Source organism: Cryptotermes secundus, unplaced genomic scaffold (assembly GCF_002891405.2).
Source record: "Cryptotermes secundus unplaced genomic scaffold, Csec_1.0 scaffold1105, whole genome shotgun sequence".
In the NCBI taxonomy this organism is placed as follows: domain Eukaryota; kingdom Metazoa; phylum Arthropoda; class Insecta; order Blattodea; family Kalotermitidae; genus Cryptotermes; species Cryptotermes secundus.
The window spans coordinates 2,139,365-2,147,023 of record NW_019718631.1 but is presented as its reverse complement, the minus strand read 5'-3'; the positions used below and the strand labels follow the sequence as shown (position 1 = coordinate 2,147,023).

Genomic DNA, 7,659 nt, shown 5'->3' with positions numbered 1-7,659 from the left:
TATGAGGTAGGCCATGTGAACACGCCTGGTCCCGACAGCAGCCCAAAGAATTTTATGCTGCTGGTTTTCAGTGGCTTGTGAAACGATGGGATAAGTGCCTCAGGGTACAGGGAGATTATGCTGAGAAATAAAAGCATTTTTCAAATCAGTATTCTTATTTGTTTAAGTTCTATATCCATTTGTAACTTACTTATTGACTTACCCTCGTAAGTTGGTTATCAAGTGTCATCAATTTATGTATGCAAAGTCGCTTACCTTTTAGGGTGGCCGCACACCAACTGCGTCAAGGCAAGAGACAAAAGACACAGTCTTGTTTCATTCGTGATTCGTCAGCATCATAACTCAGACCGGTGTGCGGCGGTTTTCATAATCTCATTCGTTTCAACTGTGCTCATTTCTTTGCGTCATGTCGCAGACATCATGTCTTGACACATGCCGGTGTGCGGCCTACCATAGAGGATATCACATTCAAATATAAAGTGTCCTTAATGGTATTCTTATCTTGAGAGCTCGCATGTCCGCCATGTTGCAACGGTTCCTCCAAAGGCTTGACCGACCCAGTCATCATAATCTAGTCTCTGCGTGAAGCACGCATTGTTTAAAACAGTCCTTAAAATGAATAATGAGGACTGGTTTCTTTGAAATCGCTTGACAAGACAGTACAACTAGCGTTAGGCCTATTTCTGTGCGTGTGTCTACTGACAGGGAGTCCCACTATCCAGACCATGCTACATATGACCCTGACCTCTTGCAGTTTGTCTGTGTTCGCAATTGTTAACATGAGCAGTAATGCAGCAGGCAAAATCTGTAGGTAACTATGGAAAGACCTCCGTACCAAATTTTATTGCATTGTAGCTATCAAGAACAAACAAACTCCGTGGTTTCAGTCCGCAATCGAACTATACCAACAGAGCGACCGCCGCTTGTCGGCGAAGTTAGTACCAACTTTAGCGGGTAGAGGGTGTCAGGTGGTCAGCGCAACGGATCCCCACGGCCGTTAATTTCAGTTTTCTAGATTCGAGCCGCTATTTCCTTGAAATAGCTCAATTATCCTCACGAGGCTGAGTGGACCCCGTTCCAGACCCACTACTTCTCAGAAAATCTGGTAGCTCCGGGAATCGAACCCGGGCCTCTGGGATCTGTAGCTAGGAACTCTGAGTACTAGACCGCACAGGCTGCCAGACTGTAGCTATCTCTGTGATAAACTGTGATGCGATTAAATCTATGAACTACGATCTATTTCCGCTCCTAATTTTGTGCTTTTTCCTGCAATGCTACGAACAAAATATCAGAGTTAAATACAGATTCCGTCCGACCACAGAGCAGGAGCCGTTGTAGCGTAGTTAGTATAGCGACTGGCTACGGGCTGGACGACTGATGGGTCGGAGTTCGAGTGCTGGTACGGTCAAGATTTTTCTCTTCTCCAAATCGTCCAGACCGGCCCTGGGGTCCACCCAACCTCCTATCCAATGGGTACCGAGAGGTCCTTTCCACGAGGGTAAAGCGACAGGGGCTTGAAGCAGACCACTCACCTCCATCTAGTGCTGATGTCAAGAAAATATGGATCTATACATCAAATCCCCCATACACCTTCATGGCGAAATGTTTCATTAGTTAAGTACAGGAACAACTATACATTTTATTTAACAGTATACTTCCATAATTTAAAAATAAACGTCTCATTTTCATCACAAATCTTCCTATCTGTAGGCCTATCCATATTTATATCTGAACAGGAGCACGATCACCACTTCCGTCAAAGTGTGTGAGAAGGACAAGGAAACATTATCTCTCGTCCTCACAAACAAACCGCATTGTGGCTTCTTCAGTACCGTGAATATCGCACCATACACGTATACAAACAAAATAAACTATTATTTCACTACTCTTGAAGCTCTGATTTTTAATTTTATGCAATTTTATGCTCCAAAGAGATCTACGTATGATTTCGCTTCTAGTTACGCAGCTGTACTGGCAGGCCTCATTTGGCACAAAATCCACAGCAAGTATAAAAAGGGTTGGAACGACTTGAGAGGAAGCACTTGTGGGTCAAAGGGTTCTCAGGAGACCTATCATAGATGTCTATGGGACATAATGCCCCAGTAGACTCTAAAGGATTGGATTAAAACACCTTGTTTCGACGGTGAAAATCTCCATTTCCCTAAGTGCGTTTGTACAGTGCATATCGTGTAAATCTCAGGATATACAGCTATTAGCATGATCTCCACAGTACAACAAAACGCTGGTGTTTATAGTGGAGAAGCAATGCGTTTTCTACGAGGTTTAAACTGAATTTTTAATACTCTTAGATTGATTTCAAACTTAAGAGAATTCATCGCAGTAATGCTAAAAATTGAAGCAAGGCCTTACCATTTTCAGCAATACTTTTCCAGTCATAATGCACATGCAAAGAAAACCTGTAGTATTGTGATATGTAGACCTGTTAGATCGAAGAAAGCATGGCAAATTGCAGTGGTTACAGGATCCAAGCGAGTTATTTGGGGATAATTTGAACAATATAAGACGTGAAACCAGCAGGCATTTCAGGAACAAAAAGAGGGAATATCTGAAAGACAAAATTGATGAGCTTGCAATGAAGAGTAAGAACAAGAACATTAGAGACCTGTATAAAGGAATAAATGACTTTAAGAGGGGTTATCAGCCTAGCAGTAACTTAGTGAAGGATGAGAATGGTGATCTGCTTGCAGATTCCCACAATATTTTAAATAGGTGGAAGATCTACTCCTCTCAATTATTGAATGTACATAGGGTCAGTGATGTTAGGCAGACAGAAATCCACACAGCTCAGCCGTTAGTACCTGATCCTAGCCCTTTTGAAGTTGAAAGTGCCATTGCAAATTTGAAACGGTATAAATCGCCAGGTAGTGGTCAAATTCCGGCAGAACTTATTCAAGCAGGAGGCGAAATATTACATTCTGAGATCCACAATCTGATTACTTTTATTTGGCATAAGGAAAAATTGCCTCATCAGTGGAAAAAGTCTATTATTGTACCAGTTCAAAAGAAGGGTGATAAAACTGACTGTAGTAATCATCGGGAGATATTACTGCTATCAACTTCATATAAAATTTTGTCCAATATTCTTCTTCCAAGGTTAAGTCCATATATAGATAAAATTATTAGGAATCATCAGTGTGGGTTTCGACGTAACAGATCAACTACAGACCAGATCTTTTGCATTCGTCAGATATTGGAGAAAAAATGGGAGCACGATGAGACAGTACATCAGCTATTCATAGACTTCAAGAAAGCCTATGATTCAGTTAGGAGGGAAGTATTGTACAGTATTCTGATAGAGTTTGGGATACTCATGAAACTAGTTAGGCTGATTAAAATGTGTTTAAACGAAACGTATAGTAAAGTCCGTGTAGGTAAACATTTGTCTGATAAATTTCCTATCCAGAATGGTCCAAAACAAGGGGATGCTTTATCGCCACTCCTTTTCAACTTTGCTTTAGAATATGCCATTAGGAAGATCCAGGGAAACCAGGTGGGACTGAAATTAAACGGGACAGAACAGCTGTTGTTCTGTGCTGAGCATGTGAATCTACTGGGTGATAATGTAGATACCATAAAGAAAAACACACAGACTTTAATTGACGCAAGTAAAGAGGTTGGTCTAGAAGTAAACACACAGAAAACTAAGTATATGTTGCTGTCTCGTCATCAAAATGCAGGGCAAAATCATGATATAATGATAGGAAACAGATGTTCTGAAAATGTGGCACAGTTCAGATATTTGGAAACAACGATAACAAATCAAAATCTGATTCAGGAGGAAATTAAGAGGAGACTGAACTCGGGTAATGCTTGTTACCATTCAGTCCAGAACTTCTGTCTTCTCGTCTGTTGTCCAAAAACATAAAAAAATTAGAATATACAAACTATAATTTTGCCTGTGGTTGNGATCATATTGACCGAAACTTGTAGTGGTATGTGTAATAAAAAACAATATTAACGTGTTTGGGCCACTGTTGTACCCTCGTTTGTGTTCATTTTCAAGAGATGAAGTGACAGGAGGTTGGAGAAAACTGCATAATGAGGAGCTTCATAACTTGTACTCTTCTCCAAGTATAATTAGAATGAACAAGTCAAGGAGGATGAGATGGGCAGGGCATGTAGCCGCCAATTCTGCAGTTACTCAAGAATTTTCCAGCATTTTATGGAACCAGAAGGTTCATTACCGTGTTCACAAGAGCCCTCCACTGGTCCCTATCCTGAGCCAGATCAATCCAATCCATACCATGCTATCTCTCCAAGATCCATTTTAATATTGTCCGCCCACCTACGCCTTGGCCTTCCCAGTGGTCTCCTTCCGTCTGTCTTCCCCACCAATATCCTATACGCATTCCTCTTCTCCCACATTCATGCTACATGCCCTGCCAACCCCATCCTCCTTGACTTCATAATTCTAATTATACTTGGAGAAGAGTACAAGTTATGAAGCTCCTCATTATGCAGTTTTCTCCAACCTCCTGTCACTTCATCTCTTGAAAATGAACACAAACGAGGGTACAACAGTGGCCCAAACACGTTAATATTGTTTTTTATTACACATACCACTACAAGTTTCGGTCAATATGATCATCTTCAGGTAGCTTTTATTGATGAAGAATCCAATGACGATAAACATTCATGGAAATGACCTGAAGAAAATCACTTTGGTCAAAACGTGTACTGGTAAGTGCAATAAAAGCAAACATTGACACATTAATAAGAGTTTTATTCACTCTAAGATTGTGCTGACGGCCACGGCAGTACCCTTACTGGTACACAACAAGATGGAAACTTGTAGGAGCGCCTATTAAGGGGTTTCGGATTGAACACATGCAGTTTATTGCAACTGAACTTGGGCATTGAGTCCGAACGTTTTATCTTTCATCTGCTGTATAAAAACGTAAAAATTAGAACACACAGAACTATAATTTTGCCTGTGGTTCTGTATGGGTACGAAACTTGGTCTCTGACATTAAAGGAAGAACATAGACTGAGGATGTTTTAGAACAGGGTGTTGCAGAGAATATTTGGACTGAAGAGAGATGAAGTGACAGGAGGGTGGAGAAAACTGCATAACGAGGAGCTTCATAACTTGTACTCTTCTCCAAGTATAATTAGAATGATCAAGACAAGGAGAATGAGATGGGCAGGACACATAGTACGCATGGCGGAGAGAAGAAATACATATAGGATTTTAGCGGGAAAGCGAGAAGAAAAGAGACAATTACGAAGAACTAGACGTCGGTTGTAGGATAATATTAAGATGCATCTTACAGAGGTTAGATGGGATAGTACGGATTGGATTGATGTGGCTCAGGATATGGACCAGTCAAAGGCTCTTATGAACACAGTAATAAACCTTCGGGTTTCATAAATTGTTGGGAAGTTCTTGAGTAGCTCTACAGCTGACGGCTTATAAGGATAGACTCAGTTTCCTGGAGTTGGTCGGTTAGTTATAATCTCCTGTCCTGCCACAACGTTCCAGTGCGGAAAAGGCTGGAATTTTCAGTCCTATGTACTTAACTGAATCCCACAGTAGAATTTTCCGTTTTTACTCTCCATGCCCCAACGTGCATGTTGCATGTGGCAGAGGGCAGACGAAATGTTCATCGCCAAAGCAATTTAAGGAAGCCGTCATTATTGTTACAGCTAGTCCGCAAGGCAACCAGACGTCGGTTGGAGACACAGAATGGGGTACATGATGGAACTGCATTCTGTCTTTCTCCGCTAAGTAAGGAAAATATGCTATAGATGTTTCGATACTGGAAGAAGTTAAATTGGTTTGATCTGTCTCCTTCGGATCACAGGAAATCTTCATGAACGTGTTGGGACATAGAAATGACATGAAATCTTATCAAGTTAACCACAATAACAACGGGACAGAAAGTTCATTCTTTCATAATTAATTCTGAATCTGTTCAGGCCGGAGGGCGAAAGTTTTAATGCTTGAAAATTTTAGGACGTAGTAATGACTATTTTTGTGTCTTTCGTGTTGTACTCGATCGTTAGAAGCATTCAGAAGTTGGGCTCCGAGAAAATCCTCAAGGAAACACATGTTTAACATAGCTTTGAAATTACTGTATTAGAGCAATCGGCCTGAGTTTAGCATAAGCCGAGCCTTGCCACAATGCATTATTATTATTATTATTATTTTAACTTCAAATGGGTTTTATCCGATGGCAGTGGTACTACAGTAACACACATCACACAAAATAACACACCATGCTCAAACAAAACATAGCACACAAACCTACACAGATAATAAAGGACACGCTACAAACAATGCATACAATGCAAATACAATTACATAAATTAATATTAATATTGGCTCCTCAAGAACGATTCTACCCCCGTGCAATTAGTTAATTGGAATTGCAGCAGTGTCGTCAAAATCAAATGTTCCCCTCCGTGTTCTCCGTATTGAACTTTTATTTTCCAGCAGGAAGAAAATTATATTGCAAGTAACAACAGCAGCAGCACGCCTTCTAATCGACATGTATACCCTCAGCTAGCAGCTTCACCCCAATTGCCAGTTTCGCTTTGCTCAAGTTTCCTTCAAGGTAGGGCTCAGAAAACAAAAGCTTCAATACTATGCTAACAACTGTTCATATGATTTTAATTCAAAAAGTGAGCTTATGAAAATGAGCAGAGCGATAGCCCCCGTGAGCGGAGATTTAGCTCATCATGTTAGTCGCGCTGTCTCAATTGCGCAGTTGCATACAGCGTCGAATGGGACGATGATTTTGTGATAAATCTGAAGATGGCACAGGAAGAAGTTGTCAAGTATTTTAAGTTTCTGGCCCAGCATTTATCTCGCGAGAGTGAGAAACCCTACAAAGCCCCTAGATAGGGATAACTTAGCTCTTGGACAAGAATCGCACCCGGAACCCCTGGATATGAGCGTTATAAAATAACACTAAACGAAAGTAAATAGTTAGCTTCACTCTCCAGCCGCTTTGATACCACACACTTCACATTAACTTAGTGAAGACAACGAACCAAATCTCTGTTTCCATAGAATTGTTTGGAGAAAAATAAAATTCATCAAATTTATATGAAACGTTTCAACTCACCGTATCATGGCCGCATTTTGTTGGTAGTTATTTGAGAAGCAGTATCTCTTCTTGTTATAAAATTACTTCAGCTTCAAACTTGCACGCATTCCACCTTCTTATAGAATTCCGGTAAACCCTTCAGCTAGACTCTTTTCGAAATTATAATACCGTAGTACCACCCATAAATCGTAAGGATATACAGAAGAAACAACAGAACTGCGGTGGCGAAAATCAGCAGTTTTCCAGTAACGTCCATTGTAACGTAACCGCAACTTCTATAGGCTTCCTCGATGTCAAATGCAAAGTCGAGCGATTGGGATCAAGAGGAGCAAGACACACCGGCCTAGCAAAGTGCTTCTGACGAAAAGAAAGAAAACTTTCTTGCAAGCGTGAGGGCGAATTCGTTTCCTCGTATGGAAGGAATATCTCGACATTCCCATGGAACTGAGCTAAATATGTGAAGAGTATTAAAAAACTGCAGATACTGAAAATCTGGACAAAGAAATGGCCTTGGCAGTGTTGTAACAGGAGTTGTAATGCCATTACAACCAAATACACGCATATGACAGTCTCACCAATAAAGCTA

The 7,659-nt window shown here is 40.7% G+C and overlaps 1 long non-coding RNA gene across 2 annotated transcripts in view; it reads right to left on the bottom strand.

Annotated features, from left to right (window-relative positions):
- Positions 1 to 7,378, bottom strand: part of LOC111862865 — a 35,248-nt gene extending 27,870 nt beyond the window's left edge. For both annotated transcript variants that reach the window (XR_004512865.1, XR_002842504.2), the window contains exon 1: positions 7,092 to 7,378. This is a non-coding gene — a long non-coding RNA (uncharacterized LOC111862865). The remainder of the gene's footprint in view (positions 1 to 7,091) is intronic.
- Between the last annotated feature and the right edge of the window lie 281 nt (positions 7,379 to 7,659).